The sequence below is a fragment of the Schistocerca serialis genome, unplaced genomic scaffold, assembly GCF_023864345.2.
Source record: "Schistocerca serialis cubense isolate TAMUIC-IGC-003099 unplaced genomic scaffold, iqSchSeri2.2 HiC_scaffold_1257, whole genome shotgun sequence".
In the NCBI taxonomy this organism is placed as follows: Eukaryota; Metazoa; Arthropoda; class Insecta; order Orthoptera; family Acrididae; genus Schistocerca; species Schistocerca serialis.
In genome coordinates, this window is record NW_026047466.1 from 149063 (window position 1) to 176257 (window position 27195).

At 49.4% G+C, this 27195-nt stretch overlaps 35 non-coding genes across 35 annotated transcripts; all 35 read left to right on the plus strand.

Moving 5' to 3' along the window:
* The first annotated feature begins 180 nt into the window (after positions 1–180).
* On the plus strand, positions 181–254 carry Trnan-guu (transfer RNA asparagine (anticodon GUU)). Its single transcript has one exon. It is a non-coding gene; the product is annotated as a tRNA-Asn (tRNA).
* Positions 255–943: 689 nt separating this feature from the next.
* On the plus strand, positions 944–1015 carry Trnat-cgu (transfer RNA threonine (anticodon CGU)). The gene has a single exon. It is a non-coding gene; the product is annotated as a tRNA-Thr (tRNA).
* Positions 1016–1348: 333 nt separating this feature from the next.
* Positions 1349–1422, plus strand: Trnan-guu (transfer RNA asparagine (anticodon GUU)). Its single transcript has one exon. It is a non-coding gene; the product is annotated as a tRNA-Asn (tRNA).
* Positions 1423–2111: 689 nt separating this feature from the next.
* Positions 2112–2183, plus strand: Trnat-cgu (transfer RNA threonine (anticodon CGU)). Its single transcript has one exon. It is a non-coding gene; the product is annotated as a tRNA-Thr (tRNA).
* A 333-nt stretch (positions 2184–2516) lies between these two features.
* Positions 2517–2590, plus strand: Trnan-guu (transfer RNA asparagine (anticodon GUU)). Its single transcript has one exon. It is a non-coding gene; the product is annotated as a tRNA-Asn (tRNA).
* A 689-nt stretch (positions 2591–3279) lies between these two features.
* On the plus strand, positions 3280–3351 carry Trnat-cgu (transfer RNA threonine (anticodon CGU)). The gene has a single exon. It is a non-coding gene; the product is annotated as a tRNA-Thr (tRNA).
* Positions 3352–3684: 333 nt separating this feature from the next.
* On the plus strand, positions 3685–3758 carry Trnan-guu (transfer RNA asparagine (anticodon GUU)). Its single transcript has one exon. It is a non-coding gene; the product is annotated as a tRNA-Asn (tRNA).
* Positions 3759–4447: 689 nt separating this feature from the next.
* Trnat-cgu (transfer RNA threonine (anticodon CGU)) lies at positions 4448–4519 on the plus strand. Its single transcript has one exon. It is a non-coding gene; the product is annotated as a tRNA-Thr (tRNA).
* Positions 4520–4852: 333 nt separating this feature from the next.
* Positions 4853–4926, plus strand: Trnan-guu (transfer RNA asparagine (anticodon GUU)). The gene has a single exon. It is a non-coding gene; the product is annotated as a tRNA-Asn (tRNA).
* A 689-nt stretch (positions 4927–5615) lies between these two features.
* On the plus strand, positions 5616–5687 carry Trnat-cgu (transfer RNA threonine (anticodon CGU)). The gene has a single exon. It is a non-coding gene; the product is annotated as a tRNA-Thr (tRNA).
* A 333-nt stretch (positions 5688–6020) lies between these two features.
* Positions 6021–6094, plus strand: Trnan-guu (transfer RNA asparagine (anticodon GUU)). The gene has a single exon. It is a non-coding gene; the product is annotated as a tRNA-Asn (tRNA).
* Positions 6095–6783: 689 nt separating this feature from the next.
* Trnat-cgu (transfer RNA threonine (anticodon CGU)) lies at positions 6784–6855 on the plus strand. The gene has a single exon. It is a non-coding gene; the product is annotated as a tRNA-Thr (tRNA).
* Positions 6856–7188: 333 nt separating this feature from the next.
* Positions 7189–7262, plus strand: Trnan-guu (transfer RNA asparagine (anticodon GUU)). Its single transcript has one exon. It is a non-coding gene; the product is annotated as a tRNA-Asn (tRNA).
* A 7136-nt stretch (positions 7263–14398) lies between these two features.
* On the plus strand, positions 14399–14472 carry Trnan-guu (transfer RNA asparagine (anticodon GUU)). The gene has a single exon. It is a non-coding gene; the product is annotated as a tRNA-Asn (tRNA).
* A 689-nt stretch (positions 14473–15161) lies between these two features.
* Trnat-cgu (transfer RNA threonine (anticodon CGU)) lies at positions 15162–15233 on the plus strand. Its single transcript has one exon. It is a non-coding gene; the product is annotated as a tRNA-Thr (tRNA).
* A 333-nt stretch (positions 15234–15566) lies between these two features.
* On the plus strand, positions 15567–15640 carry Trnan-guu (transfer RNA asparagine (anticodon GUU)). The gene has a single exon. It is a non-coding gene; the product is annotated as a tRNA-Asn (tRNA).
* Positions 15641–16329: 689 nt separating this feature from the next.
* Positions 16330–16401, plus strand: Trnat-cgu (transfer RNA threonine (anticodon CGU)). The gene has a single exon. It is a non-coding gene; the product is annotated as a tRNA-Thr (tRNA).
* Positions 16402–16734: 333 nt separating this feature from the next.
* Positions 16735–16808, plus strand: Trnan-guu (transfer RNA asparagine (anticodon GUU)). Its single transcript has one exon. It is a non-coding gene; the product is annotated as a tRNA-Asn (tRNA).
* Positions 16809–17497: 689 nt separating this feature from the next.
* On the plus strand, positions 17498–17569 carry Trnat-cgu (transfer RNA threonine (anticodon CGU)). Its single transcript has one exon. It is a non-coding gene; the product is annotated as a tRNA-Thr (tRNA).
* A 333-nt stretch (positions 17570–17902) lies between these two features.
* Positions 17903–17976, plus strand: Trnan-guu (transfer RNA asparagine (anticodon GUU)). The gene has a single exon. It is a non-coding gene; the product is annotated as a tRNA-Asn (tRNA).
* Positions 17977–18665: 689 nt separating this feature from the next.
* Positions 18666–18737, plus strand: Trnat-cgu (transfer RNA threonine (anticodon CGU)). The gene has a single exon. It is a non-coding gene; the product is annotated as a tRNA-Thr (tRNA).
* Positions 18738–19070: 333 nt separating this feature from the next.
* Trnan-guu (transfer RNA asparagine (anticodon GUU)) lies at positions 19071–19144 on the plus strand. Its single transcript has one exon. It is a non-coding gene; the product is annotated as a tRNA-Asn (tRNA).
* Positions 19145–19833: 689 nt separating this feature from the next.
* On the plus strand, positions 19834–19905 carry Trnat-cgu (transfer RNA threonine (anticodon CGU)). The gene has a single exon. It is a non-coding gene; the product is annotated as a tRNA-Thr (tRNA).
* Positions 19906–20238: 333 nt separating this feature from the next.
* On the plus strand, positions 20239–20312 carry Trnan-guu (transfer RNA asparagine (anticodon GUU)). The gene has a single exon. It is a non-coding gene; the product is annotated as a tRNA-Asn (tRNA).
* A 689-nt stretch (positions 20313–21001) lies between these two features.
* On the plus strand, positions 21002–21073 carry Trnat-cgu (transfer RNA threonine (anticodon CGU)). The gene has a single exon. It is a non-coding gene; the product is annotated as a tRNA-Thr (tRNA).
* Positions 21074–21406: 333 nt separating this feature from the next.
* On the plus strand, positions 21407–21480 carry Trnan-guu (transfer RNA asparagine (anticodon GUU)). Its single transcript has one exon. It is a non-coding gene; the product is annotated as a tRNA-Asn (tRNA).
* A 689-nt stretch (positions 21481–22169) lies between these two features.
* Positions 22170–22241, plus strand: Trnat-cgu (transfer RNA threonine (anticodon CGU)). The gene has a single exon. It is a non-coding gene; the product is annotated as a tRNA-Thr (tRNA).
* A 333-nt stretch (positions 22242–22574) lies between these two features.
* Positions 22575–22648, plus strand: Trnan-guu (transfer RNA asparagine (anticodon GUU)). Its single transcript has one exon. It is a non-coding gene; the product is annotated as a tRNA-Asn (tRNA).
* Positions 22649–23337: 689 nt separating this feature from the next.
* Positions 23338–23409, plus strand: Trnat-cgu (transfer RNA threonine (anticodon CGU)). Its single transcript has one exon. It is a non-coding gene; the product is annotated as a tRNA-Thr (tRNA).
* Positions 23410–23742: 333 nt separating this feature from the next.
* On the plus strand, positions 23743–23816 carry Trnan-guu (transfer RNA asparagine (anticodon GUU)). Its single transcript has one exon. It is a non-coding gene; the product is annotated as a tRNA-Asn (tRNA).
* A 689-nt stretch (positions 23817–24505) lies between these two features.
* On the plus strand, positions 24506–24577 carry Trnat-cgu (transfer RNA threonine (anticodon CGU)). The gene has a single exon. It is a non-coding gene; the product is annotated as a tRNA-Thr (tRNA).
* Positions 24578–24910: 333 nt separating this feature from the next.
* Positions 24911–24984, plus strand: Trnan-guu (transfer RNA asparagine (anticodon GUU)). Its single transcript has one exon. It is a non-coding gene; the product is annotated as a tRNA-Asn (tRNA).
* A 689-nt stretch (positions 24985–25673) lies between these two features.
* Trnat-cgu (transfer RNA threonine (anticodon CGU)) lies at positions 25674–25745 on the plus strand. Its single transcript has one exon. It is a non-coding gene; the product is annotated as a tRNA-Thr (tRNA).
* A 333-nt stretch (positions 25746–26078) lies between these two features.
* On the plus strand, positions 26079–26152 carry Trnan-guu (transfer RNA asparagine (anticodon GUU)). Its single transcript has one exon. It is a non-coding gene; the product is annotated as a tRNA-Asn (tRNA).
* A 689-nt stretch (positions 26153–26841) lies between these two features.
* Trnat-cgu (transfer RNA threonine (anticodon CGU)) lies at positions 26842–26913 on the plus strand. The gene has a single exon. It is a non-coding gene; the product is annotated as a tRNA-Thr (tRNA).
* The last annotated feature ends 282 nt before the right edge of the window (positions 26914–27195 follow it).

The following is a 27195-nucleotide window of genomic DNA, read 5'->3' on the forward strand; positions in this document are numbered from 1 at the left end:
GTATGCATTTTGTAGTATAATGTCATGCTTGGCGATGTCATTCGTTTACGAGCCTCGCTACAGTGTGCATGCACGTTATCCATGTGAAGAGGCGTAAGCAAATGCTACCATTCTGCGAGATTCCTGCAGAAGGTATACGAATTGCGTTGATATACAGAGCACAAGGGAGCGAAAGTCAAGGCCTCCGTGGCGCAATCGGCTAGCGCGTTCGGCTGTTAACCGAAAGGTTGGTGGTTCGAGCCCACCCGGGGGCGAAATCGTTCTAACCGGCACCGAGGTGAGGACATACGTCAACTTTGTTAGAGATACACAGCTAGTGTGACAATTTGGCTGCGTTTGAGTGATGCCACAGAGCCTTATACACATTCAGCCAAGTGACACTGTAGGTAAAAACATGGCCCTACACAGACGTTCTGCTGTTTTCCTTTTTATTCGTCATGTGTGACACTGCAGTAGAGGGACGCCCGCTACAAAAGACGTATTCTTTACATTCAATTTCAGCATATACGTCGCGAGTGCCATATGACAGGGCCTGTCTCTCGATGTCGATTTGTATTTGGTGTGTCTTAAGTGTCGGTCTGCAGTAGGCCGCTGTTGGCCGAGCGACGTGCAGTCGCCTTACATGAAGCCCCATGGGCAACGCCAGTGCCACTGTGGACAACAGCGCACTGTAGCCAGAGAGAGGAGCCGAAAGGCGCATTTCGCAGTCGAGCCACGCTATCCCACAAGCTGTGCACTAGGTCAGGATTGTGCAGACCGCAAACTTTTGGTGGGCCGACGCTCGTCGTCGATCGTAAGGGCGAAACATTCAAGAGATTTGGAAAACGGCAATGTGGACACCCCCAGCAGCAGCTGTGTGCCAAATCCGATATCTGGTCGAGGGCTGCAAGATTCAGTATGATGAAGTAACAATTTGGGGATAGCTCACAAACGCTAAGCTGCCGCCTTATTAGCTCAGTGGTAGAGCACTGGTCTCGTAAACCAGGGGTCGTGAGTTCGAACCTCACAGAAGGCATTTATTTTTTAAACCTTCCTGCAAGGAGCGGAGCTATCTCGAGCAGCATCTAACACATGGCAGTACACTGAATGAAAGGGATGTTCTACAACCTATGACAAGTATTCTACTGGCCTCAGAGGTTTTCTGAATGCATAGGCAGAACATTGGTTTGTATGCATTTTGTAGTATAATGTCATGCTTGGCGATGTCATTCGTTTACGAGCCTCGCTACAGTGTGCATGCACGTTATCCATGTGAAGAGGCGTAAGCAAATGCTACCATTCTGCGAGATTCCTGCAGAAGGTATACGAATTGCGTTGATATACAGAGCACAAGGGAGCGAAAGTCAAGGCCTCCGTGGCGCAATCGGCTAGCGCGTTCGGCTGTTAACCGAAAGGTTGGTGGTTCGAGCCCACCCGGGGGCGAAATCGTTCTAACCGGCACCGAGGTGAGGACATACGTCAACTTTGTTAGAGATACACAGCTAGTGTGACAATTTGGCTGCGTTTGAGTGATGCCACAGAGCCTTATACACATTCAGCCAAGTGACACTGTAGGTAAAAACATGGCCCTACACAGACGTTCTGCTGTTTTCCTTTTTATTCGTCATGTGTGACACTGCAGTAGAGGGACGCCCGCTACAAAAGACGTATTCTTTACATTCAATTTCAGCATATACGTCGCGAGTGCCATATGACAGGGCCTGTCTCTCGATGTCGATTTGTATTTGGTGTGTCTTAAGTGTCGGTCTGCAGTAGGCCGCTGTTGGCCGAGCGACGTGCAGTCGCCTTACATGAAGCCCCATGGGCAACGACAGTGCCACTGTGGACAACAGCGCACTGTAGCCAGAGAGAGGAGCCGAAAGGCGCATTTCGCAGTCGAGCCACGCTATCCCACAAGCTGTGCACTAGGTCAGGATTGTGCAGACCGCAAACTTTTGGTGGGCCGACGCTCGTCGTCGATCGTAAGGGCGAAACATTCAAGAGATTTGGAAAACGGCAATGTGGACACCCCCAGCAGCAGCTGTGTGCCAAATCCGATATCTGGTCGAGGGCTGCAAGATTCAGTATGATGAAGTAACAATTTGGGGATAGCTCACAAACGCTAAGCTGCCGCCTTCTTAGCTCAGTGGTAAAGCACTGGTCTCGTAAACCAGGGGTCGTGAGTTCGAACCTCACAGAAGGCATTCATTTTTTAAACCTTCCTGCAAGGAGCGGAGCTATCTCGAGCAGCATCTAACACATGGCAGTACACTGAATGAAAGGGATGTTCTACAACCTATGACAAGTATTCTACTGGCCTCAGAGGTTTTCTGAATGCATAGGCAGAACATTGGTTTGTATGCATTTTGTAGTATAATGTCATGCTTGGCGATGTCATTCGTTTACGAGCCTCGCTACAGTGTGCATGCACGTTATCCATGTGAAGAGGCGTAAGCAAATGCTACCATTCTGCGAGATTGCTGCAGAAGGTATACGAATTGCGTTGATATACAGAGCACAAGGGAGCCAAAGTCAAGGCCTCCGTGGCGCAATCGGCTAGCGCGTTCGGCTGTTAACCGAAAGGTTGGTGGTTCGAGCCCACCCGGGGGCGAAATCGTTCTAACCGGCACCGAGGTGAGGACGTACGTCAACTTTGTTAGAGATACACAGCTAGTGTGACAATTTGGCTGCGTTTGAGTGATGCCACAGAGCCTTATACACATTCAGCCAAGTGACACTGTAGGTAAAAACATGGCCCTACACAGACGTTCTGCTGTTTTCCTTTTTATTCGTCATGTGTGACACTGCAGTAGAGGGACGCCCGCTACAAAAGACGTATTCTTTACATTCAATTTCAGCATATACGTCGCGAGTGCCATATGACAGGGCCTGTCTCTCGATGTCGATTTGTATTTGGTGTGTCTTAAGTGTCGGTCTGCAGTAGGCCGCTGTTGGCCGAGCGACGTGCAGTCGCCTTACATGAAGCCCCATGGGCAACGACAGTGCCACTGTGGACAACAGCGCACTGTAGCCAGAGAGAGGAGCCGAAAGGCGCATTTCGCAGTCGAGCCACGCTATCCCACAAGCTGTGCACTAGGTCAGGATTGTGCAGACCGCAAACTTTTGGTGGGCCGACGCTCGTCGTCGATCGTAAGGGCGAAACATTCAAGAGATTTGGAAAACGGCAATGTGGACACCCCCAGCAGCAGCTGTGTGCCAAATCCGATATCTGGTCGAGGGCTGCAAGATTCAGTATGATGAAGTAACAATTTGGGGATAGCTCACAAACGCTAAGCTGCCGCCTTATTAGCTCAGTGGTAGAGCACTGGTCTCGTAAACCAGGGGTCGTGAGTTCGAACCTCACAGAAGGCATTTATGTTTTAAACCTTCCTGCAAGGAGCGGAGCTATCTCGAGCAGCATCTAACACATGGCAGTACACTGAATGAAAGGGATGTTCTACAACCTATGACAAGTATTCTACTGGCCTCAGAGGTTTTCTGAATGCATAGGCAGAACATTGGTTTGTATGCATTTTGTAGTATAATGTCATGCTTGGCGATGTCATTCGTTTACGAGCCTCGCTACAGTGTGCATGCACGTTATCCATGTGAAGAGGCGTAAGCAAATGCTACCATTCTGCGAGATTCCTGCAGAAGGTATACGAATTGCGTTGATATACAGAGCACAAGGGAGCGAAAGTCAAGGCCTCCGTGGCGCAATCGGCTAGCGCGTTCGGCTGTTAACCGAAAGGTTGGTGGTTCGAGCCCACCCGGGGGCGAAATCGTTCTAACCGGCACCGAGGTGAGGACATACGTCAACTTTGTTAGAGATACACAGCTAGTGTGACAATTTGGCTGCGTTTGAGTGATGCCACAGAGCCTTATACACATTCAGCCAAGTGACACTGTAGGTAAAAACATGGCCCTACACAGACGTTCTGCTGTTTTCCTTTTTATTCGTCATGTGTGACACTGCAGTAGAGGGACGCCCGCTACAAAAGACGTATTCTTTACATTCAATTTCAGCATATACGTCGCGAGTGCCATATGACAGGGCCTGTCTCTCGATGTCGATTTGTATTTGGTGTGTCTTAAGTGTCGGTCTGCAGTAGGCCGCTGTTGGCCGAGCGACGTGCAGTCGCCTTACATGAAGCCCCATGGGCAACGACAGTGCCACTGTGGACAACAGCGCACTGTAGCCAGAGAGAGGAGCCGAAAGGCGCATTTCGCAGTCGAGCCACGCTATCCCACAAGCTGTGCACTAGGTCAGGATTGTGCAGACCGCAAACTTTTGGTGGGCCGACGCTCGTCGTCGATCGTAAGGGCGAAACATTCAAGAGATTTGGAAAACGGCAATGTGGACACCCCCAGCAGCAGCTGTGTGCCAAATCCGATATCTGGTCGAGGGCTGCAAGATTCAGTATGATGAAGTAACAATTTGGGGATAGCTCACAAACGCTAAGCTGCCGCCTTCTTAGCTCAGTGGTAAAGCACTGGTCTCGTAAACCAGGGGTCGTGAGTTCGAACCTCACAGAAGGCATTCATTTTTTAAACCTTCCTGCAAGGAGCGGAGCTATCTCGAGCAGCATCTAACACATGGCAGTACACTGAATGAAAGGGATGTTCTACAACCTATGACAAGTATTCTACTGGCCTCAGAGGTTTTCTGAATGCATAGGCAGAACATTGGTTTGCATGCATTTTGTAGTATAATGTCATGCTTGGCGATGTCATTCGTTTACGAGCCTCGCTACAGTGTGCATGCACGTTATCCATGTGAAGAGGCGTAAGCAAATGCTACCATTCTGCGAGATTGCTGCAGAAGGTATACGAATTGCGTTGATATACAGAGCACAAGGGAGCCAAAGTCAAGGCCTCCGTGGCGCAATCGGCTAGCGCGTTCGGCTGTTAACCGAAAGGTTGGTGGTTCGAGCCCACCCGGGGGCGAAATCGTTCTAACCGGCACCGAGGTGAGGACATACGTCAACTCTGTTAGAGATACACAGCTAGTGTGACAATTTGGCTGCGTTTGAGTGATGCCACAGAGCCTTATACACATTCAGCCAAGTGACACTGTAGGTAAAAACATGGCCCTACACAGACGTTCTGCTGTTTTCCTTTTTATTCGTCATGTGTGACACTGCAGTAGAGGGACGCCCGCTACAAAAGACGTATTCTTTACATTCAATTTCAGCATATACGTCGCGAGTGCCATATGACAGGGCCTGTCTCTCGATGTCGATTTGTATTTGGTGTGTCTTAAGTGTCGGTCTGCAGTAGGCCGCTGTTGGCCGAGCGACGTGCAGTCGCCTTACATGAAGCCCCATGGGCAACGCCAGTGCCACTGTGGACAACAGCGCACTGTAGCCAGAGAGAGGAGCCGAAAGGCGCATTTCGCAGTCGAGCCACGCTATCCCACAAGCTGTGCACTAGGTCAGGATTGTGCAGACCGCAAACTTTTGGTGGGCCGACGCTCGTCGTCGATCGTAAGGGCGAAACATTCAAGAGATTTGGAAAACGGCAATGTGGACACCCCCAGCAGCAGCTGTGTGCCAAATTCGATATCTGGTCGAGGGCTGCAAGATTCAGTATGATGAAGTAACAATTTGGGGATAGCTCACAAACGCTAAGCTGCCGCCTTATTAGCTCAGTGGTAGAGCACTGGTCTCGTAAACCAGGGGTCGTGAGTTCGAACCTCACAGAAGGCATTTATTTTTTAAACCTTCCTGCAAGGAGCGGAGCTATCTCGAGCAGCATCTAACACATGGCAGTACACTGAATGAAAGGGATGTTCTACAACCTATGACAAGTATTCTACTGGCCTCAGAGGTTTTCTGAATGCATAGGCAGAACATTGGTTTGTATGCATTTTGTAGTATAATGTCATGCTTGGCGATGTCATTCGTTTACGAGCCTCGCTACAGTGTGCATGCACGTTATCCATGTGAAGAGGCGTAAGCAAATGCTACCATTCTGCGAGATTCCTGCAGAAGGTATACGAATTGCGTTGATATACAGAGCACAAGGGAGCGAAAGTCAAGGCCTCCGTGGCGCAATCGGCTAGCGCGTTCGGCTGTTAACCGAAAGGTTGGTGGTTCGAGCCCACCCGGGGGCGAAATCGTTCTAACCGGCACCGAGGTGAGGACATACGTCAACTTTGTTAGAGATACACAGCTAGTGTGACAATTTGGCTGCGTTTGAGTGATGCCACAGAGCCTTATACACATTCAGCCAAGTGACACTGTAGGTAAAAACATGGCCCTACACAGACGTTCTGCTGTTTTCCTTTTTATTCGTCATGTGTGACACTGCAGTAGAGGGACGCCCGCTACAAAAGACGTATTCTTTACATTCAATTTCAGCATATACGTCGCGAGTGCCATATGACAGGGCCTGTCTCTCGATGTCGATTTGTATTTGGTGTGTCTTAAGTGTCGGTCTGCAGTAGGCCGCTGTTGGCCGAGCGACGTGCAGTCGCCTTACATGAAGCCCCATGGGCAACGCCAGTGCCACTGTGGACAACAGCGCACTGTAGCCAGAGAGAGGAGCCGAAAGGCGCATTTCGCAGTCGAGCCACGCTATCCCACAAGCTGTGCACTAGGTCAGGATTGTGCAGACCGCAAACTTTTGGTGGGCCGACGCTCGTCGTCGATCGTAAGGGCGAAACATTCAAGAGATTTGGAAAACGGCAATGTGGACACCCCCAGCAGCAGCTGTGTGCCAAATTCGATATCTGGTCGAGGGCTGCAAGATTCAGTATGATGAAGTAACAATTTGGGGATAGCTCACAAACGCTAAGCTGCCGCCTTATTAGCTCAGTGGTAGAGCACTGGTCTCGTAAACCAGGGGTCGTGAGTTCGAACCTCACAGAAGGCATTTATTTTTTAAACCTTCCTGCAAGGAGCGGAGCTATCTCGAGCAGCATCTAACACATGGCAGTACACTGAATGAAAGGGATGTTCTACAACCTATGACAAGTATTCTACTGGCCTCAGAGGTTTTCTGAATGCATAGGCAGAACATTGGTTTGTATGCATTTTGTAGTATAATGTCATGCTTGGCGATGTCATTCGTTTACGAGCCTCGCTACAGTGTGCATGCACGTTATCCATGTGAAGAGGCGTAAGCAAATGCTACCATTCTGCGAGATTCCTGCAGAAGGTATACGAATTGCGTTGATATACAGAGCACAAGGGAGCGAAAGTCAAGGCCTCCGTGGCGCAATCGGCTAGCGCGTTCGGCTGTTAACCGAAAGGTTGGTGGTTCGAGCCCACCCGGGGGCGAAATCGTTCTAACCGGCACCGAGGTGAGGACATACGTCAACTTTGTTAGAGATACACAGCTAGTGTGACAATTTGGCTGCGTTTGAGTGATGCCACAGAGCCTTATACACATTCAGCCAAGTGACACTGTAGGTAAAAACATGGCCCTACACAGACGTTCTGCTGTTTTCCTTTTTATTCGTCATGTGTGACACTGCAGTAGAGGGACGCCCGCTACAAAAGACGTATTCTTTACATTCAATTTCAGCATATACGTCGCGAGTGCCATATGACAGGGCCTGTCTCTCGATGTCGATTTGTATTTGGTGTGTCTTAAGTGTCGGTCTGCAGTAGGCCGCTGTTGGCCGAGCGACGTGCAGTCGCCTTACATGAAGCCCCATGGGCAACGCCAGTGCCACTGTGGACAACAGCGCACTGTAGCCAGAGAGAGGAGCCGAAAGGCGCATTTCGCAGTCGAGCCACGCTATCCCACAAGCTGTGCACTAGGTCAGGATTGTGCAGACCGCAAACTTTTGGTGGGCCGACGCTCGTCGTCGATCGTAAGGGCGAAACATTCAAGAGATTTGGAAAACGGCAATGTGGACACCCCCAGCAGCAGCTGTGTGCCAAATTCGATATCTGGTCGAGGGCTGCAAGATTCAGTATGATGAAGTAACAATTTGGGGATAGCTCACAAACGCTAAGCTGCCGCCTTATTAGCTCAGTGGTAGAGTCGGCCCTCGGCGGCCGTGGTGAGCGGACGTGTGGTGCTTACGTCGCCGCAGCTGCTGGCTGTTGTGGTGAGTGCCGCCTTTGCTGTACACAGTGACGTGTTATTGTTTGGACTATGTCTAGGATTCCAACATGAGTCACTTAACACGACGGGATACTTTGAAGTTTGTGTTTGATTCAAACTATGCAAGACCAAAATCGTTTGAATTAGAATCGTGGATTGAGGAAGCTTTGAAACGATCCTTTGATGACATTCTTGGAGTCCATTTATCGATAGTTAGCAGCACTGCCTATATAAAGTTTAAATCTGCCGAAATCTGTGAACAAATCATTGACTCTTGTAGTGGTCGTTTGAAGTTTGAGCATTGTGATGGGAATGTTGGAGAGGTTCTCGTGTCTCATGCAGGGTTTGGTGTCCGCACCGTTCGAATATTCGAACTACCGTTTGAAGTACCCGCGGAACACATCAACGCTGCTTTGGACAGCTATGGTAAGGTCATTAGCAATGTTGCCGAAAAGTGGTTGTCTTTCAAAGTCCCTGTTTTGAACGGTGTTCGTCAGGTCAAGATAGAGTTGAAGAGACACATCCCGTCATATCTCACTATTTGTGGATACAGGGCGATCGTTATGTACGACGGTCAACCTAGAACTTGTGCAGGTTGTGGTGCCACTGATCACGTTCGCGCTCAGTGTATGCAGCGACGAGTGACGCAATTACCACCTGGCGAAAGGACGGCAACTAACAGGATGTCGACACTGCCTCTCACGTATGTAGCGGCAGTCCGCTCGACCACGGCCGCGGCGGTGCAACCTGACGTGGTCACAGATCCCAGGGCTTCGGACACTGATCTAGATACGCCAATGGACACTTCCAGTCTGGCCGGCATCGCTGTTCCTACTACAGAAGTACCGGTGGCCAGTAGCATCCCGGCGGTTCCGTCTTTAGACAGCCACCAAGAGGTTGCTCACTCCCAGGAAGCTCACCCTGGTCGCCGCGTTAACAGCAATATGGATCCCATTTCAGTTCCGAATGCACTTCCTCCTGCACAGGACTCCACTTCTTCCTCGTCGGCTGCAGAACTTCAAAGAGTCGAAACTTCTCCCAAGAAACACAAGAAAAGGAGGATCGCCCACAAAGATGCCGCCCACACCGCACCACCTTTGCGCGAAAAAGGGGCGCAAATTGCCCGTTCCTTGCCTGACGTCTCTCTTGACCACCCCACTGAACAGCCGCTGCATGAGACCCCACAGGTCTCGGACGTCTCCGTGCCCCACCCCGCTGGTGACGGCCAGGTCGCTGCGAACGAGGAACAGCACCCTCGTGAGGACCTCAGGGATACCCCCGAACATCAATCTCAACATGATCAGGGCTCAATTGGCGAGGTGGCCGCTGTTCATGTGGTCAATTGGGCAGATGACACTGACGATGTAATAATGGATCAGAGCCTGTCTGTGGTAGGGCCATCTCCAGGAAATTTACCCGCATTACCGGTCGGCGACTTAAGTACGACACGACCTGCCTCAAAACACCCGACGGGGGACGATGATTACCTATCTGATACCTACTAAAGGTTATAATTTTCTGTGCTTCTGCATATCTACTTTGCTTTTTTCTCTTTCGGCCAACATTTAGCAGTTCATGCAATCCTACCAGGATTATAAGTTAGCTACAATTAACGTTAATAGAATTACTTCTGTACAGAAGCTCTCTAGCTTTCGTGATTATTTATACAGCTGCGATGCTGATATTGTGCTGTTGCAGGAGGTCGATGATAAATTTCAGCCTGACATTCCTGGCTACCAATTACTCAAAAACACCACCCCAGACAGTTCTTCAGGTACCGCTCTATTAACCAAAGTGGGCGTGGCCGTCTCCGACGTTGAACGACTCGAAAATGGCAGGGGTATAGCGTGCCTTATCAACGGCATTAGATTTGTTAATGTATATGCCCCTTCCGGGAATCAGAATAGAACGAGACGAGCTCAGTTCTTTGCCACTGACTTATTATATCTTTTGCGCCGCAGCCGGGAGGACGTGGTTATCGGAGGCGATTTTAATTGTGTTTTGAAGCCAAAGGACCAATGGCCGAACTTTAATGGATGTGCTACTCTCGGCGAAACAGTACGTCAATTAGAGCTGGAGGATACGTGGGAAATAACACACGGGGAACAACGGTGCTTCACGTACCATACTGCACAAATGGCCAGCCGCCTCGACAGGATCTACGTGGGGAAAAACCTGCGAGAGCGGGTATCTTCCTCGGAAACCTGGCCCCTGTATTTTTCCGACCATTTAGCTTACCATTGTATCATTCGTATGGCGCGCCAGCAAACTTTCCGTGGTCGGACAGGATGGAAACTTAACGTCAGTATTCTCAGGGAACAGGAGTTACGAGACCGTCTACAAGAAGCCTGGGAAATTTGTTTACGTCGACGACCAACATTCCCATCGGTAACGCAGTGGTGGTGCCGTTGTGCAAAACCTAGGCTTATTCGTTGTTTGAAGGCGTATAGTTCTGACAGGAGCCGGATGCAGAAAGAGACTTTTGAATTTTATTTTCGCTGTCTCCGTGACTTGTATTCTGAAGCACATGTCACGCAGGAACAATTTCTTCAGATTAAACGGATCAAATCAAAGTTGACGCTCCTCAAACGCAGGCAAATGGAAGGCGTTAAAATCCGTTCGCGAGATAGCGCCGGCACTTCTGACGAACAACCATCCGCCTTCCACCTAGGGACAGAGAAACGCCGCGCACGACAAAAATTGATTACCCGCTTACGAACTGAAGACGGTACCTTTGTGACGACCCAGGCTGAAATTAAGGAGTCTCTAACGGACTACTACGAGCGACTGTACAGAGCACAACCAGCCGATGATGCGGCATTCGCGGCGATGCATGCATATCTTCCGACAACGCTCGATGAGGACGACAGGCAATTGTTGATCAGTGATGTCACCGCGGTGGAGATTCGGGAGGCACTGAGCAGGGCTCAGGCCAACAAATCGCCCGGCATTGATGGTCTGCCGATTGAATTTTATAAGCAGTTCTGGGACCTCCTCGAACATTGTTTTGTTTGCATCTGCAATGAACTGCGCGCCGGCCAACAGTTACCAGATGGTTTCAATGACAGCCTGATCGTTTTGGTCCCAAAAGAATACCCCCATCAGGATATTGCCAAATTCCGCCCTATCTCCCTGTTGAACTCTGACTACAAGATTGTGGCCCGCGTCATAGCAGGTAGACTTAAACATGTCCTTGCCAAAATTATACATCCCAGCCAGGCAGCAGCGGTCCCGGGCCGCACGATCTTTAAATGTCTTGCCGATTACAGGGAGCTCGTTTCGTTTACTGCAATCACACGCCCGGAAGCAGCAATCTTGGCTTTAGATCAATGTCAGGCCTTTGATCGGATCCTGCATCGCTACCTCTTCCACACCATGAACCACTTAGGATTTGGTGACGGCTTTACTGCAGTGGTCAGCAACATGTACACCTCGGCCACTTCTCAGATCATCGTCAATGGTCAATTCACCCGGCGGATTCCGATTCAGCGGTCAATCAGACAGGGCTGTCCCATGTCCATGTGTCTCTTCGTGATCGCAATTGAGCCACTTGTAAGGATGCTGAATTGTAACCTTCCAGGTTTAAACCTGTATTCCAGCACCCTCAAATGCATTGCGTACGCCGACGATGTGGGTGTCATTGTGCGTTCGGAACAAGACCTCACGGCCGTTAGGAATAGTATCACCGATTACGAGCGAGCCTCCGGTTCTCAGCTAAACTATGGAAAGACTTGCCTCCTGCCTATAGGCAGTGGATTTCGCACAGACGCCCCTTTGCCGTACAGAAGATGTGCGACTCTCAAACTTCTTGGTATCAAGATGAGCAGTTGCCCCCAACGAACAACGGTAGACAATTGGAAACATCTTTTGGCTATGTCTCGGGGCTGCTTACAGTATCATAAAGGCAGAGAACAGGACTTATTGCAGAGAGTTCATTTCGTTAATACCATGATTCTCTCGAAAATTTGGTATGTCGGGCAAATACTTCCTGTGGTCGACAGTGTTGCGAGGAAAATTATGTCGGCAGTAGGTTGGTACATCTGGAGGGGTGACATCTTCAAGGTGGGCATCAATGTCATCACTCTCCCACCAGACAAAGGCGGCCTCGGCCTGACGGATGTTCAAACCAAATGTAAGGCACTCTTGATCCGGCGTACACTGCAGCTCTGCCACGAATATCCTGACAGTGCGCTGAGTATGGCCATACGCACATTTCAGCCTCAGACTATGCACATCCCCATCAACCTTCGGGAAACGCATTTCAAAGCAAACCACATTAGGATGTTTCTTTTGGAAAGTAGTTATCTCCAAATGAAATCGAGAGTCCCGCTACGTGACCTTACCACTGCCAACCTCTACCGGCTACTGAACGACACAGGCAGGGTCAACCGCATGGAACTGAAGTATCCCTCTAAAGACTGGGCTCTAATCTGGAAGACTATACATAACAAAGTGCTAGATACCGGTATTCGATCACTGTGGTATAAAGTTGTTAATGAAACTCTACCCACAGCCGAAAAACTCCATAAAATACATTTGTCAGCTACTGACAAATGTAGGGAGTGCGGCCTTGTCGACACTTTGCAACACAGATGTGTTTGTGGTGCGAACAGTCTTATTTGGGAATGGTGTAGAATGACCATGGCTTTGATCTGCCGCACGGCACGACGGCACATCTCTCTTACGTCCGTGCTCCAACCCGACGACGCGTACTACCCCACAACCAAGGCAAACACCTGGACGTGGTTGGCTGGACACACCCTATGTCACTTGCTTGGCGCCCAGGAGGGGCGTTCATACCTGGACTACAGATTATACCTCGCCACACAGGCACAACTGCTAATGCAGGATGTCAAACATAGGCAAAAGTTCGCAAATTATATCTTAGCGCTCCAAATCACGACCCTGTAAACGAATTCAGTAAGGTTTCTTCCACGGCCACGTATATATCCACCTTCTCAAATATAAATGAAAATCTCAATAAATAAATTACAAATAAAAAAAAAAACAAATATGTCCAACGACAACAATGAAACAACGAAAAAGAAGAAAAGGAACAAAGTCGACACTCATGGTGTCTGCAGTAGTCACTGATTGGGAATGTTCATGCTTGGTGTTTTAAATGTCTGTTTAACCTAGCCCTTCGTCTCCGTTAATTCAGCAGGAATTTGATTTACATTCTCCCAACATGGATGGTGAAGCTGACCATTCGTTTGGACGTGGTGTCCACTGGGTTTTTAGTTTATGTTTTATGTTTGCAAACTTACATGGAAGATGTATCCGTTTCACTCAACTGCGAACATTACTTGCTTCTTTATTTCTTTGACGTCGACGAGGGAAGATGAAACAAGATTTATTTCTTCATTTTTTTTTTTCTTTCCTTCTTCTTCAACTCATTCCGCGGCAACATGGATTTCATCATTTCTCTTTTCCACATTCGTATGCAGAGCGCAGTTTTGGCGCCTGAGTCGTTCGGAGCTAAGAGAAGGCGACTTGGGAAACCACACAGCAAAAATGGAATATATCAGACTAGTCCAAGCCATCGCTTGGGGAAGCCAAAGGCATAACAAACTTTCGAGAAGACGAGCTTTGAATGACGTCGGCACCCTGCAACTCCGCATGCAGTAAAATCAAATAAACAATATTAACAGAAACAAAAAAAAAAAAAAAAAAAAAGAAAACAAAAAAACAACAAAAATAAAACAAAAACAACAATAAAAAAGAAAAAACATAATAATAAAAACAATTTTTTTTCAATATCACTTCAAACACCAAGGAATCAAAATATAACAACTATACATTTCAGAATATCTACAGTGAAATAGCATCACAAGAGTATAGCATCGAAGCTAGCCGAAGAAGGCAAAAAAGGTGAGCGAATGGATGGGCTGTATGGGGAGATGGGAGGCCCAAAAAAAATAAAAAAAAAAAAAAAACAAAAAAAAAAAAAAAAAAAAAAAAAAAAAAAAAGTGGTAGAGCACTGGTCTCGTAAACCAGGGGTCGTGAGTTCGAACCTCACAGAAGGCATTTATTTTTTAAACCTTCCTGCAAGGAGCGGAGCTATCTCGAGCAGCATCTAACACATGGCAGTACACTGAATGAAAGGGATGTTCTACAACCTATGACAAGTATTCTACTGGCCTCAGAGGTTTTCTGAATGCATAGGCAGAACATTGGTTTGTATGCATTTTGTAGTATAATGTCATGCTTGGCGATGTCATTCGTTTACGAGCCTCGCTACAGTGTGCATGCACGTTATCCATGTGAAGAGGCGTAAGCAAATGCTACCATTCTGCGAGATTCCTGCAGAAGGTATACGAATTGCGTTGATATACAGAGCACAAGGGAGCGAAAGTCAAGGCCTCCGTGGCGCAATCGGCTAGCGCGTTCGGCTGTTAACCGAAAGGTTGGTGGTTCGAGCCCACCCGGGGGCGAAATCGTTCTAACCGGCACCGAGGTGAGGACATACGTCAACTTTGTTAGAGATACACAGCTAGTGTGACAATTTGGCTGCGTTTGAGTGATGCCACAGAGCCTTATACACATTCAGCCAAGTGACACTGTAGGTAAAAACATGGCCCTACACAGACGTTCTGCTGTTTTCCTTTTTATTCGTCATGTGTGACACTGCAGTAGAGGGACGCCCGCTACAAAAGACGTATTCTTTACATTCAATTTCAGCATATACGTCGCGAGTGCCATATGACAGGGCCTGTCTCTCGATGTCGATTTGTATTTGGTGTGTCTTAAGTGTCGGTCTGCAGTAGGCCGCTGTTGGCCGAGCGACGTGCAGTCGCCTTACATGAAGCCCCATGGGCAACGCCAGTGCCACTGTGGACAACAGCGCACTGTAGCCAGAGAGAGGAGCCGAAAGGCGCATTTCGCAGTCGAGCCACGCTATCCCACAAGCTGTGCACTAGGTCAGGATTGTGCAGACCGCAAACTTTTGGTGGGCCGACGCTCGTCGTCGATCGTAAGGGCGAAACATTCAAGAGATTTGGAAAACGGCAATGTGGACACCCCCAGCAGCAGCTGTGTGCCAAATCCGATATCTGGTCGAGGGCTGCAAGATTCAGTATGATGAAGTAACAATTTGGGGATAGCTCACAAACGCTAAGCTGCCGCCTTATTAGCTCAGTGGTAGAGCACTGGTCTCGTAAACCAGGGGTCGTGAGTTCGAACCTCACAGAAGGCATTTATTTTTTAAACCTTCCTGCAAGGAGCGGAGCTATCTCGAGCAGCATCTAACACATGGCAGTACACTGAATGAAAGGGATGTTCTACAACCTATGACAAGTATTCTACTGGCCTCAGAGGTTTTCTGAATGCATAGGCAGAACATTGGTTTGTATGCATTTTGTAGTATAATGTCATGCTTGGCGATGTCATTCGTTTACGAGCCTCGCTACAGTGTGCATGCACGTTATCCATGTGAAGAGGCGTAAGCAAATGCTACCATTCTGCGAGATTCCTGCAGAAGGTATACGAATTGCGTTGATATACAGAGCACAAGGGAGCGAAAGTCAAGGCCTCCGTGGCGCAATCGGCTAGCGCGTTCGGCTGTTAACCGAAAGGTTGGTGGTTCGAGCCCACCCGGGGGCGAAATCGTTCTAACCGGCACCGAGGTGAGGACATACGTCAACTTTGTTAGAGATACACAGCTAGTGTGACAATTTGGCTGCGTTTGAGTGATGCCACAGAGCCTTATACACATTCAGCCAAGTGACACTGTAGGTAAAAACATGGCCCTACACAGACGTTCTGCTGTTTTCCTTTTTATTCGTCATGTGTGACACTGCAGTAGAGGGACGCCCGCTACAAAAGACGTATTCTTTACATTCAATTTCAGCATATACGTCGCGAGTGCCATATGACAGGGCCTGTCTCTCGATGTCGATTTGTATTTGGTGTGTCTTAAGTGTCGGTCTGCAGTAGGCCGCTGTTGGCCGAGCGACGTGCAGTCGCCTTACATGAAGCCCCATGGGCAACGCCAGTGCCACTGTGGACAACAGCGCACTGTAGCCAGAGAGAGGAGCCGAAAGGCGCATTTCGCAGTCGAGCCACGCTATCCCACAAGCTGTGCACTAGGTCAGGATTGTGCAGACCGCAAACTTTTGGTGGGCCGACGCTCGTCGTCGATCGTAAGGGCGAAACATTCAAGAGATTTGGAAAACGGCAATGTGGACACCCCCAGCAGCAGCTGTGTGCCAAATCCGATATCTGGTCGAGGGCTGCAAGATTCAGTATGATGAAGTAACAATTTGGGGATAGCTCACAAACGCTAAGCTGCCGCCTTATTAGCTCAGTGGTAGAGCACTGGTCTCGTAAACCAGGGGTCGTGAGTTCGAACCTCACAGAAGGCATTTATTTTTTAAACCTTCCTGCAAGGAGCGGAGCTATCTCGAGCAGCATCTAACACATGGCAGTACACTGAATGAAAGGGATGTTCTACAACCTATGACAAGTATTCTACTGGCCTCAGAGGTTTTCTGAATGCATAGGCAGAACATTGGTTTGTATGCATTTTGTAGTATAATGTCATGCTTGGCGATGTCATTCGTTTACGAGCCTCGCTACAGTGTGCATGCACGTTATCCATGTGAAGAGGCGTAAGCAAATGCTACCATTCTGCGAGATTCCTGCAGAAGGTATACGAATTGCGTTGATATACAGAGCACAAGGGAGCGAAAGTCAAGGCCTCCGTGGCGCAATCGGCTAGCGCGTTCGGCTGTTAACCGAAAGGTTGGTGGTTCGAGCCCACCCGGGGGCGAAATCGTTCTAACCGGCACCGAGGTGAGGACATACGTCAACTTTGTTAGAGATACACAGCTAGTGTGACAATTTGGCTGCGTTTGAGTGATGCCACAGAGCCTTATACACATTCAGCCAAGTGACACTGTAGGTAAAAACATGGCCCTACACAGACGTTCTGCTGTTTTCCTTTTTATTCGTCATGTGTGACACTGCAGTAGAGGGACGCCCGCTACAAAAGACGTATTCTTTACATTCAATTTCAGCATATACGTCGCGAGTGCCATATGACAGGGCCTGTCTCTCGATGTCGATTTGTATTTGGTGTGTCTTAAGTGTCGGTCTGCAGTAGGCCGCTGTTGGCCGAGCGACGTGCAGTCGCCTTACATGAAGCCCCATGGGCAACGCCAGTGCCACTGTGGACAACAGCGCACTGTAGCCAGAGAGAGGAGCCGAAAGGCGCATTTCGCAGTCGAGCCACGCTATCCCACAAGCTGTGCACTAGGTCAGGATTGTGCAGACCGCAAACTTTTGGTGGGCCGACGCTCGTCGTCGATCGTAAGGGCGAAACATTCAAGAGATTTGGAAAACGGCAATGTGGACACCCCCAGCAGCAGCTGTGTGCCAAATCCGATATCTGGTCGAGGGCTGCAAGATTCAGTATGATGAAGTAACAATTTGGGGATAGCTCACAAACGCTAAGCTGCCGCCTTCTTAGCTCAGTGGTAAAGCACTGGTCTCGTAAACCAGGGGTCGTGAGTTCGAACCTCACAGAAGGCATTCATTTTTTAAACCTTCCTGCAAGGAGCGGAGCTATCTCGAGCAGCATCTAACACATGGCAGTACACTGAATGAAAGGGATGTTCTACAACCTATGACAAGTATTCTACTGGCCTCAGAGGTTTTCTGAATGCATAGGCAGAACATTGGTTTGTATGCATTTTGTAGTATAATGTCATGCTTGGCGATGTCATTCGTTTACGAGCCTCGCTACAGTGTGCATGCACGTTATCCATGTGAAGAGGCGTAAGCAAATGCTACCATTCTGCGAGATTGCTGCAGAAGGTATACGAATTGCGTTGATATACAGAGCACAAGGGAGCCAAAGTCAAGGCCTCCGTGGCGCAATCGGCTAGCGCGTTCGGCTGTTAACCGAAAGGTTGGTGGTTCGAGCCCACCCGGGGGCGAAATCGTTCTAACCGGCACCGAGGTGAGGACATACGTCAACTTTGTTAGAGATACACAGCTAGTGTGACAATTTGGCTGCGTTTGAGTGATGCCACAGAGCCTTATACACATTCAGCCAAGTGACACTGTAGGTAAAAACATGGCCCTACACAGACGTTCTGCTGTTTTCCTTTTTATTCGTCATGTGTGACACTGCAGTAGAGGGACGCCCGCTACAAAAGACGTATTCTTTACATTCAATTTCAGCATATACGTCGCGAGTGCCATATGACAGGGCCTGTCTCTCGATGTCGATTTGTATTTGGTGTGTCTTAAGTGTCGGTCTGCAGTAGGCCGCTGTTGGCCGAGCGACGTGCAGTCGCCTTACATGAAGCCCCATGGGCAACGCCAGTGCCACTGTGGACAACAGCGCACTGTAGCCAGAGAGAGGAGCCGAAAGGCGCATTTCGCAGTCGAGCCACGCTATCCCACAAGCTGTGCACTAGGTCAGGATTGTGCAGACCGCAAACTTTTGGTGGGCCGACGCTCGTCGTCGATCGTAAGGGCGAAACATTCAAGAGATTTGGAAAACGGCAATGTGGACACCCCCAGCAGCAGCTGTGTGCCAAATCCGATATCTGGTCGAGGGCTGCAAGATTCAGTATGATGAAGTAACAATTTGGGGATAGCTCACAAACGCTAAGCTGCCGCCTTATTAGCTCAGTGGTAGAGCACTGGTCTCGTAAACCAGGGGTCGTGAGTTCGAACCTCACAGAAGGCATTTATTTTTTAAACCTTCCTGCAAGGAGCGGAGCTATCTCGAGCAGCATCTAACACATGGCAGTACACTGAATGAAAGGGATGTTCTACAACCTATGACAAGTATTCTACTGGCCTCAGAGGTTTTCTGAATGCATAGGCAGAACATTGGTTTGTATGCATTTTGTAGTATAATGTCATGCTTGGCGATGTCATTCGTTTACGAGCCTCGCTACAGTGTGCATGCACGTTATCCATGTGAAGAGGCGTAAGCAAATGCTACCATTCTGCGAGATTGCTGCAGAAGGTATACGAATTGCGTTGATATACAGAGCACAAGGGAGCCAAAGTCAAGGCCTCCGTGGCGCAATCGGCTAGCGCGTTCGGCTGTTAACCGAAAGGTTGGTGGTTCGAGCCCACCCGGGGGCGAAATCGTTCTAACCGGCACCGAGGTGAGGACGTACGTCAACTTTGTTAGAGATACACAGCTAGTGTGACAATTTGGCTGCGTTTGAGTGATGCCACAGAGCCTTATACACATTCAGCCAAGTGACACTGTAGGTAAAAGCATGGCCCTACACAGACGTTCTGCTGTTTTCCTTTTTATTCGTCATGTGTGACACTGCAGTAGAGGGACGCCCGCTACAAAAGACGTATTCTTTACATTCAATTTCAGCATACACGTCGCGAGTGCCATATGACAGGGCCTGTCTCTCGATGTCGATTTGTATTTGGTGTGTCTTAAGTGTCGGTCTGCAGTAGGCCGCTGTTGGCCGAGCGACGTGCAGTCGCCTTACATGAAGCCCCATGGGCAACGCCAGTGCCACTGTGGACAACAGCGCACTGTAGCCAGAGAGAGGAGCCGAAAGGCGCATTTCGCAGTCGAGCCACGCTATCCCACAAGCTGTGCACTAGGTCAGGATTGTGCAGACCGCAAACTTTTGGTGGGCCGACGCTCGTCGTCGATCGTAAGGGCGAAACATTCAAGAGATTTGGAAAACGGCAATGTGGACACCCCCAGCAGCAGCTGTGTGCCAAATCCGATATCTGGTCGAGGGCTGCAAGATTCAGTATGACGAAGTAACAATTTGGGGATAGCTCACAAACGCTAAGATGCCGCCTTCTTAGCTCAGTGGTAGAGCACTGGTCTCGTAAACCAGGGGTCGTGAGTTCGAACCTCACAGAAGGCATTCATTTCTTAAACCTTCCTGCAAGGAGCGGAGCTATCTCGAGCAGCATTTAACACATGGCAGTACACTGAATGAAAGGGATGTTCTACAACCTATGACAAGTATTCTACTGGCCTCAGAGGTTTTCTGAATGCATAGGCAGAACATTGGTTTGTATGCATTTTGTAGTATAATGTCATGCTTGGCGATGTCATTCGTTTACGAGCCTCGCTACAGTGTGCATGCACGTTATCCATGTGAAGAGGCGTAAGCAAATGCTACCATTCTGCGAGATTGCTGCAGAAGGTATACGAATTGCGTTGATATACAGAGCACAAGGGAGCCAAAGTCATGGCCTCCGTGGCGCAATCGGCTAGCGCGTTCGGCTGTTAACCGAAAGGTTGGTGGTTCGAGCCCACCCGGGGGCGAAATCGTTCTAACCGGCACCGAGGTGAGGACATACGTCAACTTTGTTAGAGATACACAGCTAGTGTGACAATTTGGCTGCGTTTGAGTGATGCCACAGAGCCTTATACACATTCAGCCAAGTGACACTGTAGGTAAAAACATGGCCCTACACAGACGTTCTGCTGTTTTCCTTTTTATTCGTCATGTGTGACACTGCAGTGGAGGGACGCCCGCTACAAAAGACGTATTCTTTACATTCAATTTCAGCATATACGTCGCGAGTGCCATATGACAGGGCCTGTCTCTCGATGTCGATTTGTATTTGGTGTGTCTTAAGTGTCGGTCTGCAGTAGGCCGCTGTTGGCCGAGCGACGTGCAGTCGCCTTACATGAAGCCCCATGGGCAACGCCAGTGCCACTGTGGACAACAGCGCACTGTAGCCAGAGAGAGGAGCCGAAAGGCGCATTTCGCAGTCGAGCCACGCTATCCCACAAGCTGTGCACTAGGTCAGGATTGTGCAGACCGCAAACTTTTGGTGGGCCGACGCTCGTCGTCGATCGTAAGGGCGAAACATTCAAGAGATTTGGAAAACGGCAATGTGGACACCCCCAGCAGCAGCTGTGTGCCAAATCCGATATCTGGTCGAGGGCTGCAAGATTCAGTATGATGAAGTAACAATTTGGGGATAGCTCACAAACGCTAAGCTGCCGCCTTATTAGCTCAGTGGTAGAGCACTGGTCTCGTAAACCAGGGGTCGTGAGTTCGAACCTCACAGAAGGCATTTATTTTTTAAACCTTCCTGCAAGGAGCGGAGCTATCTCGAGCAGCATCTAACACATGGCAGTACACTGAATGAAAGGGATGTTCTACAACCTATGACAAGTATTCTACTGGCCTCAGAGGTTTTCTGAATGCATAGGCAGAACATTGGTTTGTATGCATTTTGTAGTATAATGTCATGCTTGGCGATGTCATTCGTTTACGAGCCTCGCTACAGTGTGCATGCACGTTATCCATGTGAAGAGGCGTAAGCAAATGCTACCATTCTGCGAGATTGCTGCAGAAGGTATACGAATTGCGTTGATATACAGAGCACAAGGGAGCCAAAGTCAAGGCCTCCGTGGCGCAATCGGCTAGCGCGTTCGGCTGTTAACCGAAAGGTTGGTGGTTCGAGCCCACCCGGGGGCGAAATCGTTCTAACCGGCACCGAGGTGAGGACGTACGTCAACTTTGTTAGAGATACACAGCTAGTGTGACAATTTGGCTGCGTTTGAGTGATGCCACAGAGCCTTATACACATTCAGCCAAGTGACACTGTGGGTAAAAGCATGGCCCTACACAGACGTTCTGCTGTTTTCCTTTTTATTCGTCATGTGTGACACTGCAGTAGAGGGACGCCCGCTACAAAAGACGTATTCTTTACATTCAATTTCAGCATACACGTCGCGAGTGCCATATGACAGGGCCTGTCTCTCGATGTCGATTTGTATTTGGTGTGTCTTAAGTGTCGGTCTGCAGTAGGCCGCTGTTGGCCGAGCGACGTGCAGTCGCCTTACATGAAGCCCCATGGGCAACGCCAGTGCCACTGTGGACAACAGCGCACTGTAGCCAGAGAGAGGAGCCGAAAGGCGCATTTCGCAGTCGAGCCACGCTATCCCACAAGCTGTGCACTAGGTCAGGATTGTGCAGACCGCAAACTTTTGGTGGGCCGACGCTCGTCGTCGATCGTAAGGGCGAAACATTCAAGAGATTTGGAAAACGGCAATGTGGACACCCCCAGCAGCAGCTGTGTGCCAAATCCGATATCTGGTCGAGGGCTGCAAGATTCAGTATGACGAAGTAACAATTTGGGGATAGCTCACAAACGCTAAGATGCCGCCTTCTTAGCTCAGTGGTAGAGCACTGGTCTCGTAAACCAGGGGTCGTGAGTTCGAACCTCACAGAAGGCATTCATTTCTTAAACCTTCCTGCAAGGAGCGGAGCTATCTCGAGCAGCATTTAACACATGGCAGTACACTGAATGAAAGGGATGTTCTACAACCTATGACAAGTATTCTACTGGCCTCAGAGGTTTTCTGAATGCATAGGCAGAACATTGGTTTGTATGCATTTTGTAGTATAATGTCATGCTTGGCGATGTCATTCGTTTACGAGCCTCGCTACAGTGTGCATGCACGTTATCCATGTGAAGAGGCGTAAGCAAATGCTACCATTCTGCGAGATTGCTGCAGAAGGTATACGAATTGCGTTGATATACAGAGCACAAGGGAGCCAAAGTCATGGCCTCCGTGGCGCAATCGGCTAGCGCGTTCGGCTGTTAACCGAAAGGTTGGTGGTTCGAGCCCACCCGGGGGCGAAATCGTTCTAACCGGCACCGAGGTGAGGACGTACGTCAACTTTGTTAGAGATACACAGCTAGTGTGACAATTTGGCTGCGTTTGAGTGATGCCACAGAGCCTTATACACATTCAGCCAAGTGACACTGTAGGTAAAAACATGGCCCTACACAGACGTTCTGCTGTTTTCCTTTTTATTCGTCATGTGTGACACTGCAGTAGAGGGACGCCCGCTACAAAAGACGTATTCTTTACATTCAATTTCAGCATACACGTCGCGAGTGCCATATGACAGGGCCTGTCTCTCGATGTCGATTTGTATTTGGTGTGTCTTAAGTGTCGGTCTGCAGTAGGCCGCTGTTGGCCGAGCGACGTGCAGTCGCCTTACATGAAGCCCCATGGGCAACGCCAGTGCCACTGTGGACAACAGCGCACTGTAGCCAGAGAGAGGAGCCGAAAGGCGCATTTCGCAGTCGAGCCACGCTATCCCACAAGCTGTGCACTAGGTCAGGATTGTGCAGACCGCAAACTTTTGGTGGGCCGACGCTCGTCGTCGATCGTAAGGGCGAAACATTCAAGAGATTTGGAAAACGGCAATGTGGACACCCCCAGCAGCAGCTGTGTGCCAAATCCGATATCTGGTCGAGGGCTGCAAGATTCAGTATGACGAAGTAACAATTTGGGGATAGCTCACAAACGCTAAGATGCCGCCTTCTTAGCTCAGTGGTAGAGCACTGGTCTCGTAAACCAGGGGTCGTGAGTTCGAACCTCACAGAAGGCATTCATTTCTTAAACCTTCCTGCAAGGAGCGGAGCTATCTCGAGCAGCATCTAACACATGGCAGTACACTGAATGAAAGGGATGTTCTACAACCTATGACAAGTATTCTACTGGCCTCAGAGGTTTTCTGAATGCATAGGCAGAACATTGGTTTGTATGCATTTTGTAGTATAATGTCATGCTTGGCGATGTCATTCGTTTACGAGCCTCGCTACAGTGTGCATGCACGTTATCCATGTGAAGAGGCGTAAGCAAATGCTACCATTCTGCGAGATTGCTGCAGAAGGTATACGAATTGCGTTGATATACAGAGCACAAGGGAGCCAAAGTGAAGGCCTCCGTGGCGCAATCGGCTAGCGCGTTCGGCTGTTAACCGAAAGGTTGGTGGTTCGAGCCCACCCGGGGGCGAAATCGTTCTAACCGGCACCGAGGTGAGGACGTACGTCAACTTTGTTAGAGATACACAGCTAGTGTGACAATTTGGCTGCGTTTGAGTGATGCCACAGAGCCTTATACACATTCAGCCAAGTGACACTGTAGGTAAAAGCATGGCCCTACACAGACGTTCTGCTGTTTTCCTTTTTATTCGTCATGTGTGACACTGCAGTAGAGGGACGCCCGCTACAAAAGACGTATTCTTTACATTCAATTTCAGCATACACGTCGCGAGTGCCATATGACAGGGCCTGTCTCTCGATGTCGATTTGTATTTGGTGTGTCTTAAGTGTCGGTCTGCAGTAGGCCGCTGTTGGCCGAGCGACGTGCAGTCGCCTTACATGAAGCCCCATGGGCAACGCCAGTGCCACTGTGGACAACAGCGCACTGTAGCCAGAGAGAGGAGCCGAAAGGCGCATTTCGCAGTCGAGCCACGCTATCCCACAAGCTGTGCACTAGGTCAGGATTGTGCAGACCGCAAACTTTTGGTGGGCCGACGCTCGTCGTCGATCGTAAGGGCGAAACATTCAAGAGATTTGGAAAACGGCAATGTGGACACCCCCAGCAGCAGCTGTGTGCCAAATCCGATATCTGGTCGAGGGCTGCAAGATTCAGTATGACGAAGTAACAATTTGGGGATAGCTCACAAACGCTAAGATGCCGCCTTCTTAGCTCAGTGGTAGAGCACTGGTCTCGTAAACCAGGGGTCGTGAGTTCGAACCTCACAGAAGGCATTCATTTCTTAAACCTTCCTGCAAGGAGCGGAGCTATCTCGAGCAGCATTTAACACATGGCAGTACACTGAATGAAAGGGATGTTCTACAACCTATGACAAGTATTCTACTGGCCTCAGAGGTTTTCTGAATGCATAGGCAGAACATTGGTTTGTATGCATTTTGTAGTATAATGTCATGCTTGGCGATGTCATTCGTTTACGAGCCTCGCTACAGTGTGCATGCACGTTATCCATGTGAAGAGGCGTAAGCAAATGCTACCATTCTGCGAGATTGCTGCAGAAGGTATACGAATTGCGTTGATATACAGAGCACAAGGGAGCCAAAGTCAAGGCCTCCGTGGCGCAATCGGCTAGCGCGTTCGGCTGTTAACCGAAAGGTTGGTGGTTCGAGCCCACCCGGGGGCGAAATCGTTCTAACCGGCACCGAGGTGAGGACGTACGTCAACTTTGTTAGAGATACACAGCTAGTGTGACAATTTGGCTGCGTTTGAGTGATGCCACAGAGCCTTATACACATTCAGCCAAGTGACACTGTAGGTAAAAACATGGCCCTACACAGACGTTCTGCTGTTTTCCTTTTTATTCGTCATGTGTGACACTGCAGTAGAGGGACGCCCGCTACAAAAGACGTATTCTTTACATTCAATTTCAGCATACACGTCGCGAGTGCCATATGACAGGGCCTGTCTCTCGATGTCGATTTGTATTTGGTGTGTCTTAAGTGTCGGTCTGCAGTAGGCCGCTGTTGGCCGAGCGACGTGCAGTCGCCTTACATGAAGCCCCATGGGCAACGCCAGTGCCACTGTGGACAACCGCGCACTGTAGCCAGAGAGAGGAGCCGAAAGGCGCATTTCGCAGTCGAGCCACGCTATCCCACAAGCTGTGCACTAGGTCAGGATTGTGCAGACCGCAAACTTTTGGTGGGCCGACGCTCGTCGTCGATCGTAAGGGCGAAACATTCAAGAGATTTGGAAAACGGCAATGTGGACACCCCCAGCAGCAGCTGTGTGCCAAATCCGATATCTGGTCGAGGGCTGCAAGATTCAGTATGACGAAGTAACAATTTGGGGATAGCTCACAAACGCTAAGATGCCGCCTTCTTAGCTCAGTGGTAGAGCACTGGTCTCGTAAACCAGGGGTCGTGAGTTCGAACCTCACAGAAGGCATTCATTTCTTAAACCTTCCTGCAAGGAGCGGAGCTATCTCGAGCAGCATTTAACACATGGCAGTACACTGAATGAAAGGGATGTTCTACAACCTATGACAAGTATTCTACTGGCCTCAGAGGTTTTCTGAATGCATAGGCAGAACATTGGTTTGTATGCATTTTGTAGTATAATGTCATGCTTGGCGATGTCATTCGTTTACGAGCCTCGCTACAGTGTGCATGCACGTTATCCATGTGAAGAGGCGTAAGCAAATGCTACCATTCTGCGAGATAGCTGCAGAAGGTATACGAATTGCGTTGATATACAGAGCACAAGGGAGCCAAAGTCAAGGCCTCCGTGGCGCAATCGGCTAGCGCGTTCGGCTGTTAACCGAAAGGTTGGTGGTTCGAGCCCACCCGGGGGCGAAATCGTTCTAACCGGCACCGAGGTGAGGACGTACGTCAACTTTGTTAGAGATACACAGCTAGTGTGACAATTTGGCTGCGTTTGAGTGATGCCACAGAGCCTTATACACATTCAGCCAAGTGACACTGTAGGTAAAAACATGGCCCTACACAGACGTTCTGCTGTTTTCCTTTTTATTCGTCATGTGTGACACTGCAGTAGAGGGACGCCCGCTACAAAAGACGTATTCTTTACATTCAATTTCAGCATACACGTCGCGAGTGCCATATGACAGGGCCTGTCTCTCGATGTCGATTTGTATTTGGTGTGTCTTAAGTGTCGGTCTGCAGTAGGCCGCTGTTGGCCGAGCGACGTGCAGTCGCCTTACATGAAGCCCCATGGGCAACGCCAGTGCCACTGTGGACAACAGCGCACTGTAGCCAGAGAGAGGAGCCGAAAGGCGCATTTCGCAGTCGAGCCACGCTATCCCACAAGCTGTGCACTAGGTCAGGATTGTGCAGACCGCAAACTTTTGGTGGGCCGACGCTCGTCGTCGATCGTAAGGGCGAAACATTCAAGAGATTTGGAAAACGGCAATGTGGACACCCCCAGCAGCAGCTGTGTGCCAAATCCGATATCTGGTCGAGGGCTGCAAGATTCAGTATGACGAAGTAACAATTTGGGGATAGCTCACAAACGCTAAGATGCCGCCTTCTTAGCTCAGTGGTAGAGCACTGGTCTCGTAAACCAGGGGTCGTGAGTTCGAACCTCACAGAAGGCATTCATTTCTTAAACCTTCCTGCAAGGAGCGGAGCTATCTCGAGCAGCATCTAACACATGGCAGTACACTGAATGAAAGGGATGTTCTACAACCTATGACAAGTATTCTACTGGCCTCAGAGGTTTTCTGAATGCATAGGCAGAACATTGGTTTGTATGCATTTTGTAGTATAATGTCATGCTTGGCGATGTCATTCGTTTACGAGCCTCGCTACAGTGTGCATGCACGTTATCCATGTGAAGAGGCGTAAGCAAATGCTACCATTCTGCGAGATTGCTGCAG